Source organism: Dunckerocampus dactyliophorus, chromosome 9 (assembly GCF_027744805.1).
Source record: "Dunckerocampus dactyliophorus isolate RoL2022-P2 chromosome 9, RoL_Ddac_1.1, whole genome shotgun sequence".
In the NCBI taxonomy this organism is placed as follows: domain Eukaryota; kingdom Metazoa; phylum Chordata; class Actinopteri; order Syngnathiformes; family Syngnathidae; genus Dunckerocampus; species Dunckerocampus dactyliophorus.
Genome location: NC_072827.1, coordinates 12,115,172 through 12,131,023, shown reverse-complemented (window position 1 = coordinate 12,131,023; position 15,852 = coordinate 12,115,172). Strand labels below are relative to the sequence as shown.

The 15,852-nt window shown below is 37.1% G+C and overlaps 1 protein-coding gene and 1 pseudogene across 4 annotated transcripts in view; one reads left to right on the top strand and one right to left on the bottom strand.

Moving 5' to 3' along the window:
• The window catches only part of epha6 (eph receptor A6), a 245,183-nt gene that overhangs the window by 117,074 nt on the left and 112,257 nt on the right, over positions 1–15,852 (bottom strand). The window lies entirely within an intron of this gene.
• LOC129188254 (U2 spliceosomal RNA) lies at positions 2,730–2,807 on the top strand (annotated as a pseudogene).

Sequence of the window (15,852 nt, the reverse complement as noted above, 5' to 3'; positions counted from 1 at the left end):
GCCTTATATTTGCCCATTTTTATGCTTGAAAATACTTGTTTGGCCAAATATAGGTAAAATTTGATTAAATAGGCATATAAGAATAGGCCGTAGTCAACCACAAAAAAGCGCTGATTAAATAACTAATATATTGTCAAAGGCCGCACAGTGGTCTAGTGGTTAGCGCGTTGGCCCACACAGTAACAGCTTGGAGATCGGGAAGACCTGGGTTCGATTCTCCCCTGGGCATTTCTGTGTGGAGTTTGCATGTTCTCCCCGTGTGCGCGTGGGTTTTCTCCGGGTACTCCGGTTTCCTCCCACATTCCAAAAACATGCATGTTAGGTTAATTGGCGACTCTAAATTGTCCATAGGTATGAATGTGAGTGTGAATGGTTGTTTGTCTATATGTGCCCTGCGATTGGCTGGCGACCAGTCCAGGGTGTACCCCGCCTGTCGCCCGAAGTCAGCTGGGATAGGCTCCAGCATGCCCCCGCGACCCTAATGAGGAAGAAGCGGTATAGAAAATGGATGGATGGATGGATATATTGTCAAAGACCATGATAAGGTGAAGCCGGGTAATTTCAAGAGCAAAGTGGCGGGGGACGACTGTACTCCCACACTGTAGGCACTGTGATATTTTTTAGTAAAAAGGATTAAAAAAAGTAATTCATATTTAAAGATGAAACTTTGTGTTATTATGGTCAACATTTCAGCTTTTTCTTGTTACATTATTATAATGTTACATTGTCACATTATTATTTTTCCTTTTTTGTTTAATTTTATTTCTATAGTATGCTGCAGGACATAAACAAACACAATTCTCATCGACTTTTAGGCTTGTTAGCATCTTTCGTAGCGAGCAAAAGGTATTTAAAGAGGGGAGGGGAGTGTCATTTTTAGTGAAAATGTTGACACAAACTCGGAGGAGAAGGCGTTTCCGGAGGTGGGCTTTACGACCTCTGAATGAGTCGTATACAGACAGGAAATAATCTACTACAAACTGGCCAATCACAGCCTTAACGGTCTGCATCGCCACAGCTCGAGGATTTTAAGTGTATTCAAGGGTCAAAATGCATGCCGTGTAGGAAAAATGCGTACATGTTGTCAGGTCTGTAAATGTGCCACGTTCCCTTCTGCACCACTGCAACTGTCAGACTGAAGCTGTTAGTGTTTCGTCTGTTGTCAAGCGCGTTGAAAAGCACAGCGGCAACACATACTTTCACTCAATGCCATTTTTGTTAACACGGGCTGACTCCAAGAATCCCAAAAAAAAAAGAAACCGAGAAAGAACCACAGAGGCCAGTTAAGTGGCCTTTTCATCGATTCTGTATGACTGCATGTCTGAGAGACATCAAATAGACAGTGCAAGGGTACAGAGATTTGGGTGCGACACCCCGGGGTCTCGTGGTCTCCCGTAGCACACATAATGTTAATCGCTGCCCTTGATCCTGTCCCGTTACTGTTAACACTCACAAGGACGGTCCGCCTGTGACATGTGTGTTTGAAGCCATGCAGTCAAGCAAAACAGTTTGGAGGCTTGACATATAAATTTGTGGAGGAGACAGACTACACTGGGCACTCCAAATGCCATGACTGTTTTGCATGAGCTGTGATGCATGTGATGCAGCATGGAGAAAAATGTGAGCGAAGAATACTGTAATAGATGTAGTAATAACACGTTTCGATGCTTTGTTAAGTAAATTCTACATCGACACAATCAGAAAACTGCTGCAGACAATAGTGTCTCAACACCCAGATAAACAGTCGAGAAAACCTACCTCTGAGCATCACTGATTGTAACACACGGTGTGTAACATTTTTTTAAAAAGATCATTATGTATTCTAATAGCTGTACAATATGACATTACTGTCATTATTTGCACTTTCAAAGAAAATAGGAGCTGTTTGGAAATAAGACCCAAGAAACCGACTCTTGGTTTGCAAAGACTGACCTTAATTTGATTTGTTTGTTTGATTCCCTTGATTCCATGGAGATAACTCTGCTCACTTGCCATATGCTTCCTGTCACATGACCATTGCTGCTGTGGCAGGCATGTCAGGAAAACATGGTTTGTGTTCCATTATATCACTTGATTTTTACTAATAGTAGTTATACTTATTCACTATCATACATATGCATTTGTGCAAAGATACACATTAATGTCACACTGACTTGTTATGATTTTATGCTAGAGGCCTCTTAGCAGCAAAAACATGTCCTCCACATGCTTATCATCTGATTCAAATAGCCCTGGGTGACTAGGCATGTGAGTCTGCCCTTCATCGTCTCTGTCCCTCGCAGGAGCAGATGACCCCACCCCTCGCATATGTTGTTTCCTACAGTTTATTAAAATTTAAGCATGAATAGGCTGGCATTTCCTCTAGAAGCCATCTCTGCAGGTTGTATGATATTATCCATCCATCCATCCATCCATCCATCCATCCATTTTCTATGCCGCCTATCCTTATGCTGCAGGGGGTAAGCTTGAGCCTATCCCAGCTGACTTTGGGCGAGAAGCAGGGTACACCCTGAACTGGTCGCCAGCCAATCGAAAGGCACATATAGACAAACAACCATTCACACTCACTTTCATACCTATGGACAATTTAGAGTCACCAATTAACCTAACATGCATGTTTTTGGAATGTGGGAGGAAACCGGAGTACCCGGAGAAAACCCACGCACGCACGGGGAGAACATGCAAACTCCACACAGAGATGCCCAAGTGGAGATTCAAACCCACGTCTTCTCGCTTCTCTGCCTTTTGGCTAAGATCAAGTGTAGTGTCTGTATTATATTATTGTTTTATTAAATTTTACATCTTATTATAAAAAAAAAAATGGGGGATTTTTTTTCCACAAAAAGTGCAACAATACTTATGTTCTACACATGACATATTTAATTCAAATAATTTATTGAATAAATGATTTATTTATTTGACTTATTTATTTATTTTTTGAATGTCCAAATACTGGCCTGGAGACAAATGAAATACAGCAAATATAATGTGCACTTTTATGTACACTATGTTATATAATTTGTAATATATTCTGTGTAATACAATACAAATAATATTAATTCAAAATGTTGCATTTTCCTCTTGGTCTTACATAATTGTGGCAAAATATTTTACTTTTACTTCTGCTAGGCTGTTCATCCCGAACATCACTTATGAGGCCTGACGTCCCAAATGTTGGAAAGAAATGTTGGAAATGTTGTCGAAAGCAATCACAGCCTTTGTTGTAGTTCATTCCAAAGGAATGGGGTTGAGGTCGGGGCTCACACGTTCTTCCACACCAAGTTCATTCAATCATACCTTTATGGTCTAACAGAAAATTGCCTTCCCCAAATTGTCCCCATTTAAGTCAGACAGATGTAATTGTTTGAGTTAAGATTTGGGAAAAGCAAGGTGTCTTTTTTTCAAGCACCTATTTAAAAATGAATTGAGTGTCTCAACCAAAATGTACGTCAGAAAGTTGTAATGCTTAGGAAACAAAATACTCCCATTGTTCTCTCTTAGATGCAACTTCATTGTGTGTTGTCACTGAATAAAGACCAAGAGAATGCTGCAGTGATAGAGGCAGAGAGAATCCCCCATAAAATAAGCCGTATTGCTGTACAAATCACGTCTACGGTCTTTGCCGATGGCTGTTCAACAAGCAAACATCAGCTTTAATGTGAGGGGTGGGAAGAGATGCCTGGTTAGCTGCAGGTGGTGATGGATAATAAGGATGCATAAGCACACACTCATGCACCCACATGTAGTGTTTCGCATGCTCGGCGGTGTCGCTTGTTCTTACTTTGGCACACGGCTACATTCACATATCACAATATGAGTGTTATTTTGTCTCAGAGACTATTGGCACTTGCCTTGTTCAAAAAACAACTCCAAGCATTATTGGATATCATTTCAGAGCTGCCGACCTTGAGCGTTTCCAGTTGGGACACTATAGACAGACCCCATTCTGAGAATCCTTTCATCAGCTTTATTGTGGGTGTGTGTGTGTGTGTGTGTGTGTGTGGTCTAAATAAACAGATACTAATGCTCAAAGTAACTTACTCTTTAACCTGTGCATTTACTAAATAATGTAAAGTAATCTGCTGGTGCAACTCAAGTGATTGAGTGTAATAACATTTACCGTATACACCTTATTATACGCATAGTGCATATACACAATCTTTCAAAATAATAAAACAGAAGAAACTGCATATATACTAGTCATTGCATCCAGTTAGGAAGCAAATTACAGCCTCATAGCTCAGAAAATGCACTAATTAGTCACAGTGCAATGTAAGAAGAGCAACGTTAGCACACAATATAGTGTCAATATAAAAAGCTCTTAGTGTACAACATAATCATCAGACATACTTATTTGTTCATATAACGCTCACACAGCAATGAACAACTCCATGTCTGTCTCCTTTTCTCCATGTCCGAGCAGGACCAATTAAGCACTGTGTGTTCATGCACACTGCGTAACTCTGAGCCTGAGGCAAACAGGCTTTCAGACACAAACTGAAACCAACAAAGCAGAGTACAACAATGCTGACATACTGGCAGGTCTGTAATTTTTACAATTTTAGATTGTTTGACCGACCTTTGAAGAGTAACGGTCCTGTGGTAAATTTACAAATAATAATGAAAGTTTTAAAGTGATTCCTTTGAAGACATGTTGACAGCTGAACAGACCTAGAGAAAAATTAATTCAAATGGTAAAAAATGATATGCAGGGATACAAGTAAAAACATATTATAAATAATAAGTATAAATGATGCCATTGCCATTAAAAATGTAGACATACACTAGTTTTGAAAGTGTATTTTCGTGCCCGTGTTTTCTATTACCATGCTGTCCCTTGCTGAACGACTGAACACAATCTGAATGCAGAAGTGGAAGATGTTTGCCCCAGTGAGATTAGTTCTATCTATGTACTGCCATTATTCAACAGGCTTGGCAAGACACACACAGTGTAAATATTGCAGCATGCCTGCCAACATTCAAGCCTCACAGAAAGATGTAACGTATTTGTTTAATACGTTGATGGTTTCCGAGAGACATTCAGTGGTGTTCTGCTTACTTATTTGCGTGCGACCTCACTGACGGAGGAGGTCGGCATACAAAATGAACATGACACAAATAAAATGTCTCCAACAAAAACTAAAATGATGAAGCTGCTTAAGTTTAGGACATCAAAGGTAAGATTAGTATTCAGTATGGCACGGGCCACCTCCGAGCTTCAAATGAAAATGGAAAAAAATGAGAGCAGCACCTTACTTGTATTTGTCAGTTAGCAGGCTACTTCCTGGGCCATGGATGATAAGATCGTATAAGTTAACAGGTGGGCCATTTTACATTCTAGATGTTATGGAATACAGTGGATCTCCCTCTGGACGGGACAACCCAGCAGCTCTGCAGGGGGGCCTCGTATTTTCAGCGTGATTATCGTGCCAGCCCGTGACTCGGATTCATCTGTTGCTCATCATCATCATTATTGTTATCATCAGTGGTGAGTACCTATACACTTTATTATTTAAAATGTGTTTATTCGGGCTTAGACCTGGATTGTGCATTCAGCATTTAGCTCCTTCGCTTCTTTCGCTAGTGAAGAATTGTAATTGAATAATGAGTGTTCTGCATCTGAATCTAATCAAACACAGTAATCCCTAATTTATCTAAAATAATTGGTTCCAGAATTGGTTCCTGTGATAAGTGAATTTATAAGTGGGATTCCTTATTTATAAATGGAATATTTTTTAGTTAGAGCGTCGCTGTTTAGGACCTGTTAAGAACTTTGTAAATACGGTTTTTGACCATCTAGACATGAAATAACACCCCTATAGTCACTTTTACACTTGTATTACCCAATATAGTAGACATAATAAGAGAAAATAAGACATATAAGACATAATATAGACTCACACATTATAGCATTGGGAGAGTTCCTTGTTGTTCTTTATTAACTTCCTGTTCTGGACAGTACTTCCTGTGGTATCTATTGTCTCACCAATCTAACATTACTGACACCTAGTGACCAGTGTAGAATACTACATATCATCATGTCTCCGAATGCATCTTTTGAATGACTTACATTTGTATTTTACTTGCAGTAAAATATTTGAAAATGCTTAACTTAGGCACAAAAAATACATACAATTTGCTTGAATATGCATTTTTTAAACCAATAATAAGCCGTATCAACCACAAAACAACATGATTTATTAATTTATATATATATTTTTTAAAAACGTGACCAAGTGAAGCCATGAAACTCGAAGCGTGCAATGGCAAGGGATTACTGTAATTCCAACCATCACTTTTACTGCAAATGTTGATCAGAAATCGGAGGAGATCGTCAACTTCAAGCTAGCAGGAAAGTTTGGAGTGTGAGGAGCGGGCAATTTAAGTATATCAGTTACTCCCAGACTTTTTGCCATTCGCTGTCAGGCTGGCTACTACTTTATCTGTAGCTTAATCAACCAAAATGTAATGGGATTTTTGTGGGGGATTACCATTTTCAGACTTGGGTTTGGGCAAAATCCCATAGTGATTAAAAAGGATTTAAAACATCTGTGTCTTCACATAAAAAAATTATAAGCACTTTGAACAAAGTTTTGTGGAACTCAGATGTGTCGTTTTTGTGTAATCTTGCTAACGAATCAATTAAGCAACAAACGAGACATTTAATACAGTAAGCCCTCATTTATCGCAGTTAAGTGGTTCCAGACCCGATGTGATAAATTCATTTTCGCAAAGTAGGATTCCTTATTTATCAATTTAATATTTTCATAGTTAGAGCATAGAAAACCTGTTTATGACCGTCAAAATATGATATTCAACATTATTAGAGCCTTCTAGACATGAAATAGTTACCTTTACACTGATATTACCCAATATAGTAGACATAATAAGAGAAAATAAGAAATATAAGACATAATATAGACTCACACATTATAGAATTGGGAGAGTTCCTTGTTGTTCTTTATTAACTTCCTGTTCTGGACAGTACTTCCTGCGGTATCTATTGCCTCATCAATGTAACATTACTGACACCTAGTAACCAGTGCAGAATACTACATATCATCACAGCATGTCTTTGAATGCATCATCCGAATGCCTTATTTTTGTATTTTAATTCATTTAGCCATTTTTTATGCTTGAAAATACTTAAATATGCATTTAATATAATAAAAAATAATAATAATAATAGGTCTTATTCAACCACAAATCAGTGAGGATTTATTAATTTATATATTTTTGAAAAACCGTGATAGAGTGAAACGCAAAGTGGTGAGGGATTACTGCGTTTTTTAAAAACTCCACTGGTGTGGACAGATTTTTTTTTCTAACATCTGACTGGGGTAAATGTGTGTTTTTAAAAATATCATGGACACGGGGTAATGTAGTAATACCTCTTGCTTTTGTGCTTTCACACTTGTAGGTAACAAATAGTCATGGTATAACAGCATCATATTAAAAAAGGACACCCCTATTCCTCCTCACCCTGTCATTTCCACCATAAGTAGAATGCGATCCATGCAGATTGTCTCTATTTGCCAGTTTCTCATTCTTTCCCTGCTTTTTATATCAGAGGCCACCACTGTAAGCTAATCAAGGAGGTTGTCAGTGTTAATTCCAAAAGATATCATCGAGTAGTTCTGAGCTTCATTGTATGTTTGTACTAGTCGGGGTTCAGCCAAAGTTCAGGCCTCAATCCAATCCGAGGGGAACGGATCGACACCACAGTCTTCTCTAAACCTGACCCACTTTTGGTATCGCCGTTTGCTGCTTTCAATAGATGGATTAAGTCTTTCCACAGTGTGCATGCGTGTGTGCGCGTCCGTGCTTGTGTGTGTGTGCACCCGCCATTCTACCAGTGTGACTAACAGGCTTGGCAGTTTCATTCCGGCAGACTGAGACACCTACTGCTAGTTAAAGCCTTTTGTGCCCTGGGGTCATTTGCTCCATCTCTGCACTGCTGCTGCTCGTATACGGAAGGATCGGGTGAGGAAGAGTCCAGTCACTTATACTTATACTGTATGGAGGCCAGAATCCCATTTTCCTTGCCAAAGCACTTAACAAATTGCATGCATTTAAATAGACTCATTAATATTAAAATCAAAACACGGGGAAAAATAGTTTGTATATTGTGTTTGTGACCTTAGAAAACCAACATGTCAACAATCTAAATATGCTTTCAGTTGCAACGCTGCGGCCTCATTTCAATTTACACCATTTTTTTTTTTTTAAGAGATAACACATTGTTCATCTTTGAGGACAGTCTAATTCCCCACTACAGATTCTGTTGTCATTTGTTATACATATTATATTATATTATTATAGTCTTTGATAAAGACGGTGAGCAACACCATTGAATTCCATCTCGCCAGGATGTAGGGAAAGTCTGCATCGACAACAGCTTCCATCTATTCTTCATTTATAATTATTTATAAGAATTTTGCAGCTTCACTCAATCACGACGTTTGAAAAATATACAAATTAATAAATCATTGATGTTTCGTGCTTGAATACCAGCCTGTTAATAGTCAAAAATATGCATGTTCAAGCAAATTTTACTTTTTTCCTATATTAAGCATTTTTGAGCATTAAAATGGCTAAATGAACTAAAATACAAATATAAGGCATGCAGAAGACACATTCAAAGACGTTGTGTTATGTAGTATTCTATACTTGTCACTAAGTGTCAATAATGTTACACTGATGAGACAATAGCCACCGGTTAGTACTGTAAAGAAATCGGAAGTAAAAAAAGAATAAGTATGTCTATTATATTCGATAATACAAGTGTTAAGGTGACTATAGGGGGGTTAATTCATTCCTACAGGTCTCTAATGATGTTAAAAAAACATATTTAGAAGGTCGTGAACAGGTTTTCTGTGCTCTAACTACAAAAATATTCAATTTAGAAATAAGGAATCCTACTTCACGGAAATTTACTTGCCACGTTTGAATGTGGAACCAATTAACCGTGATAAATGAGGGATTACTGTATTTCCTATGGGAAAAATTGCCACGATTTTCGTCCGTTTCGATCTTCCTCGATCCTTTTGAATGAATTCATAACAAAAACTGAGGCGCCACTGTATAAAATGCATAGGTACTCACCACTCATGAATGACAATATAAGATGACCGAACGCATGTTTTTTTAAAAAGCTGTGGCAGTGTCTGAGAAAGGTCGAGATAAGTTTCACTTTCGCTTCGCCTATGGTGCATTCAAAGACCACACGCCAAACAAAGCGTGCCGTCTCAACGGTTGATGAAAAAAACATTAGTGAAGCATTAAGACATTATCATGTAAAAATGGTGGTACATGTATGTTTTACATTTTACATGTATTAGCACGGATTTATAAATTATTATGGACTTAGGGTGAATGAGATGAGTTTACTGCGGAAAAAAAGGCTTATTTACGGAGACAAAAAAAAAACTTTGACCAAAAATAAAAACCGAGGTACCACTGTACTAGTAAAATTCATTTAAGATTGTTTTTCTCCATTATTGTCAGTGTTTCTGCTCATAAGGTCACAGACTAGATCCTAGGGGTCGATGGAGCTCTTCATTCATAGGTTTGACCCTCCTATTTTACGTATGTGGGCTGTCGAGAGGAGAGTGATGTTTTGGAGGTTGTAGATGTCAATTTTGCCTGTGTATATTTTTCTTTTTCGATATACACAGGGCACCGATGACTACTAGTACGGTGGATGTTTTCACACCTCATATTATCCCGACTTCTCACTCAACGTCTATATGTTTTGACAGCTTTTGCTGCATTTTTTGGAGGTATTTCTATCAGACGCCACAGTCATGTCTGTGATTACTGCAATATCAGGGTGGAATAGAGCGAATGGTCTGTCTGTCTGAATGGGCATGTCCCAAAGGATGGTGACTTGGTCATTTTCTGTTACCGTCTGAGGTTGGTATTCGTACCAGTTGTGGGCCGTATTCTTTGCTTATTTTTCAGTGGATGCACGCAGCTGTTTTGTTGTGGCGATGCAAGTATTTGGTTTTCACCACCACGGGGAAGTCGGTGAGCAGGTGGTCTATGATCTTGGGGGATTTTCGCATCCGCATATTTTACAGCAGGATGTAGTGGTGATACTATATAGACTAGGATACATTATAAAGCCTTCTGTCTCATCATTATTATTACTGTTATTATTATCTGTGCACCCTGGCAGAGGCTCGAACCTGCGTCCATAACTCCCCCGCTAAATGAGCATGAATTTGAGCAGCGCTACCCAGCCTGAGCTGTCAACTCTCTCTTAAGGCATCAGACAGTGAGGTTTACCAATGTACTGTACTGTCGCAGAGGCACACCAGCTGACATCCGTTACACACACACAGCAATAATAATAATAATAATAATAACAATAACACACAAAAAACATAATAATAATGCTTGAAATACAAAAATAAAATTATTATTGACTTTATTTTTTTTGTATTTTCCATAACCATCATCATTATCATTATTACAATTATTTATAATAATAGAAATAATACTAATAATAATACTACTAATAATGATAAAAATACTAATGCTAATCATAATAATAAGTATACCACAAATAACAACATAATAATAATGATTATTATTATTATTTTATCATTATTATTATCGCTAGGAAACATAATAATAATAATAATACTACTACTAATAATAATATATTATATAATTATAATTGTAATATAATATTATTATATTATGTGTATAATAATTATGTGTATAATACTACTACTACTACTAATAATAATAATCATAATAATAACAATAATAATAATAATAATAATAATAATAATAATAATAATAATAATTATTATTATTATTATTATTATACATTATAAATTATATTATAAATGCTTATTATAAATAATTATACAAAACAGAATTACAATAATGACAATGATCATTATTGTAAAAAATAATCAATTGTTTTATGGGGCTGAAATTGTGAATTTCCAAGTATTTCAAGCATTAAGATATAATATAATATAATACATTAGGGTAAAAAGACTTGAGTTGTTGCAAACCAGCTGCCAATGCGGTTCATCCAAACGCGAGCCGTTAATGTGGTATAATCAATGACACTGCATGCATAAAGTCCGTCCATGCGTATGAAAGAAATGCCGAGCGCCTTCTGAAACAGCATCGCCTGCTAATGATGGGTCCTTATAAATCATTCATCTCTACATGTCAGATCAAACATGTTTATGAACATTTCAATTATTGGACACATGAGTATTAGTGTACATTATATCAGCGAGCTAAGCAAACCACCAGTGAGACAAATCCCAGTCATCAGTGCTGCTGACCCCCGAATAACCCCTGTTTTTCCTCGTCGTTTTTAATCAGCATCGCAGCTGTCTCAGCTCCCAAAGTGAGCTTTCATTTATGACAAGTCCTCTCCTCATTCCAGGCCTATGATAGTCTATCTGGGCCACGATGAGCTGCACATATACTTTAATGACTAATTCAGTCGTTTGGCTGATGCACTAAAATAGAACACACACACACATGCGGCACGGAGGATGGAAATCGGTTGAAATGTTGCAGCATCTGACAGGACTATCCTTGAGGAGAGAAAAAAAGCCAAACATCAGACGGTGTCACATGCTTTTGTTTCGGGAGTGAGAGAGTATGCCATGTCGAGACAGGCAGAAGCTGTATAAATGTATGTATGCAGGGTGCTGCGACACTGGGGAATATTTTCCCACTGTCTTTGATCACTTTTCAGCTTTGAAGTAACTCTGAGCGAAGGCAGAAATAAGCCAAGCAGAAGTCATGGAAAGTTCAACGCTGCAACTAGGACTCTCAAAAACTGCAATTTGCATAATTTATTCTTTAAACAATTAAAATGCGCAAAGATGAAGAGATCTCTAGGTGCCCAACAAACCCGCCTCCCTGCTTGACAAGCCCAATTAAATACTCCTCACATTTGTTCTCAATTACAGCTTGAAAAGCGACAACATGAGAGCCTCTAATGCTCATCAAGTTACTGATTTAAAGATAGACGCCGGTAAAACACCACCAAGCTGACAAAATGTAAGTGATATTTAACACTGTGCCGTTCATATACTCACCAGCCACTTTATTAGTTACACATTATTAATCGAAATATATTATGTAAAAGAGGTCTATCAAAAACATTTTCTTTACAAAGACAATAATGCTCAGCTATGATGGAAACTATAAGAGGTAATAATTAAAAATGCGTGCATATTTGTAATTAGCAGTGGTAGAGCTGCACTGTACCAGACAAAGAGGCGTTCCTATTATTATCTTATTTTCTAATATTTTGTTTTTCTAATTGATTTGGTTGAAATTGAGCATTGTCTTTGTAAAAGCAGACTTATTTATTTATTTTTATTATTGTATGTGTATATACACTGGCACCTCTATTTTCCTTATTAATTTGCTCCAAATAATCTGACAAAAACTGTCCAAAAAATACAATTTGTAGTTTTACCGACGGAAAACAATCATAAATAATTAAATATGTGGATAACAATTAATAAATGAATTAATAACTAATTAATAACTAATTAATACATGACAAATTGATTCAATTTACTGTTGATGCATACTTCAATAGTGTTGCTTACCCAACAGTGAGTCATTAATGCGTTGGGTGGTTTGTTTGGGCACTCGATTTTGTAAAAAAGGATACAGTACAGGGCAAACTTACTACTTCGTTACATGCAATTTTGTATAAAGACCCAGACTGGATGAAAGCAGAGCCAAATTTGGCAAAGATTTTTGACAAAAACTGAAACACACAAAAACTGGGGCGTGTGAAAACTGAGGTTTGACTGTAGTTTGTTCCGTGCTATAGTGTACAAAAATCAAAACAGTGTACAAAAACCTAGGTCAAATTTTGGCGAAAATGTTCACCTAAACCAAATCACACAAAAACAGGGGCATACGAAAACGGGGGTTTGATTGTAGCTTGTTCAGTGTGCAATATTTTACAAAAACCTGAGAGTGTACGAAACTTTTTGACAAAAAACTAATCATAGGAAAACCGGGCCATATGAAAACCGAGGTTTGATTGTAGTTTGTTTCGTATGATATTGTAGAAAAACCGAGACAATGTATGAAAACAGAGGCAAAATATTTGTGAAAATTTTCCATGAAAACCAAATCATCGAAAAACGGACGTACACAAATTTCAAAGATTTCACTGTAGTTTGTGACAAGCAATATTATACAAACACAGAGATAATATGAGCCTGAGGCAAAATTGTGGTGAAACTTTTTTAACGAAAACAAAATTATACAAAAACTGGGGCGTACAAAACCGAATGTTTGATTGGAGTTTGTTATCTTGTTTGAAAACCGAGACGAGATCATGAAAACCCAATCATAGAAAAACTGAGGTGTACACAAACCAAGGTTTGTTTGTAGTTTGTTACACTATATTTGTAACACCAATATTGTACGAACACCGAGATAATGTACAAAACCTAAGACAAATTTGTGGTGAAAATTTTAAACGAAAACCAGATCATACGAAAACTAGGGTGTACAAAACCGAGGGTTAATTCTAGTTTTTTACATGCGCAATTTTGTACAAAAAACAAGACTGTACGAAAATTGAGGCTACATTTTGGCGAAAATTTTCAACAAAAACGAATTACACGAAAACTGCCGTGTAAGAAAACCGAGGTTTGACAGTGGTTTGTTAAGTGCAATATTGTACAAAAACCGAGACAATGTACAAAAACCAAGGTAAAATTTTGGTGACATTTTTTAAATGAAAACTGAATTATATCAAAACTGAGGCGTACAAAAAACAAGGTTTGACTGTAGTTTTCTATGCGCAATATTATACAAAAACTGAGACAGTGTACTAAATCTGAGGCAAAATTCTGGTGAAAATTTGGCGAAAACCGAATCATCCAAAACCTGGAGTATACAAAAGCTGAAGTTTGACTGTATTTTGTCACAGACACTATTGTACGAAAACCGAGGCAATACAATGGCACAAATTTTCGACCAAAACCAAATCATACGAAAACTAAGACGTGCAAAAAACAATGTTTGACTGTATCTAAATAATTTTTAATATAGAAAGCAGCCACGCGCTCGTGTACTTTGTAGAGTGGTTAAATGGGTTACGTTAGGAAGGGTATCTGGCATAAAACGTCACCAAATAAATATGCAAATCACAATCCGTCGTGGCACGGGTTAACAACGACAGCCAATTTGCATTGTTCACTGACAGGGTGCCAGCAGAAACTATGCTACTGTTGGTCGACAACGAAGATGGAGACGGGGACGATGTGTGAGGGAAGCCAGAGAGATGAGGAAGGGCAGCAGCGTCGCAGCGAGAGTCGGGGGTAGGGAGAGGATCAAGAAATTAAAATTGGGAGAGTAACGATGAACATTTTTAGTGCGTACGTCTCACAAGTTGGTTGTGACTTAGAAGAAAAATAAACATTTTGGAGCATGATGGATGAGTTGGTGCAGAGTATTCACAGAGGTGAGAAAGTGGTAGTCTGTGCAAACCTCAATGGCCATGTTGATGAAGGAAATAGAAGAGATGAGGAGGTGATGGGCGGGGGACAGGAACATGGAAGGACAGACGGTGGTAGATTTCGCAAAATGAAAGGAAATGGCTGTGGGGAACAATTATGTCCAGAAGTGAACACAGAGTGCAGGCAGGAGCACGCAGGTAGACAACCCTTATTTTCTGATCAAATCCTACTCCCTTTAAAATTTATATGACAATCCTCACATTCAAATAACATCTATTTTTGTTTTACTTCATTGCTCCCCTGACGCAAAATCAGAAAACATTCACTAACACCAAAGCGCAACAAAATTACTGTAAAATTTTCACCTGACCTCTATTTGAACCTCTGCTCATTAGTTCAAATCCCACATGAGTGTTTTATTTTAATGCGAAACCGCCGCTAGCACAACAAGACATCACAGACACTAAAACTCTGTGCATGCAAAAGAAACTAAATTAAAGGTCATTGCATCATACAGAACTGAACGGCGACGGTATAGCAGCTCAGTCTGAATTTATAGTTAATACAACGTGCAGATGATATTGCATTGTAACAATGCTTATAAAAAGAATTGCCATTTACGTCTCCTGACGGCAGCTAGCTAATTAACATAGGCTTTTATTAAAGCAGAACAAAGGCACCACACAGAACAGCTGCCCAGTAGTGGGGTAGAAGATTTATTATGCAAAGCTGTTATAGACTTCTGCTTCTATACATGATATACATTTTCCATCCCACCAAAAAATGCTTGCATTGATTTTCCGTAAGACCAGTGTTCATTTTTTAATATGGATTAAGTTTTTTTTTTTTTTTGGACTAGAATATATTTCAATTGTAATCATCTAAATTGATATACTTTCAGTCGACTAAATTGCAAACATTTTAGTCAACTGCAATTACAGTAAATAAAAAATATAGTCTAAAAAAAGGAAAAGATAACGCATCTTTATAGTTTATTGGAAACCAACTTTATTTAGATTTTTTTTAATTTCAGGTAATATAAAGTAAATCATTTCACACTAACTGAAATTAAAAACTTTTTTTTTTCCCCAGATGAATTATATTTTTTTACAATTTGACACGGTACAACTACTGTATGAAGTAATAAATCAACTCTGCATAACACGAAGCATCTTTTTTCCGCGATAAAACAGCGGTAAACATAACACATCGAAATTATAACTGATTCTCCACGCTTGTCAGGATGCCTCTCCTGCAGATGCCGCTCAGATTTAGTTGTGTTTTTAGCGATGAAAATCATGCCGTATGGTTTACACAATGTCTTGTTCTCCATAGTGTCAAATGTGTCCATATGTCTCCCCTTCTTTCTCCC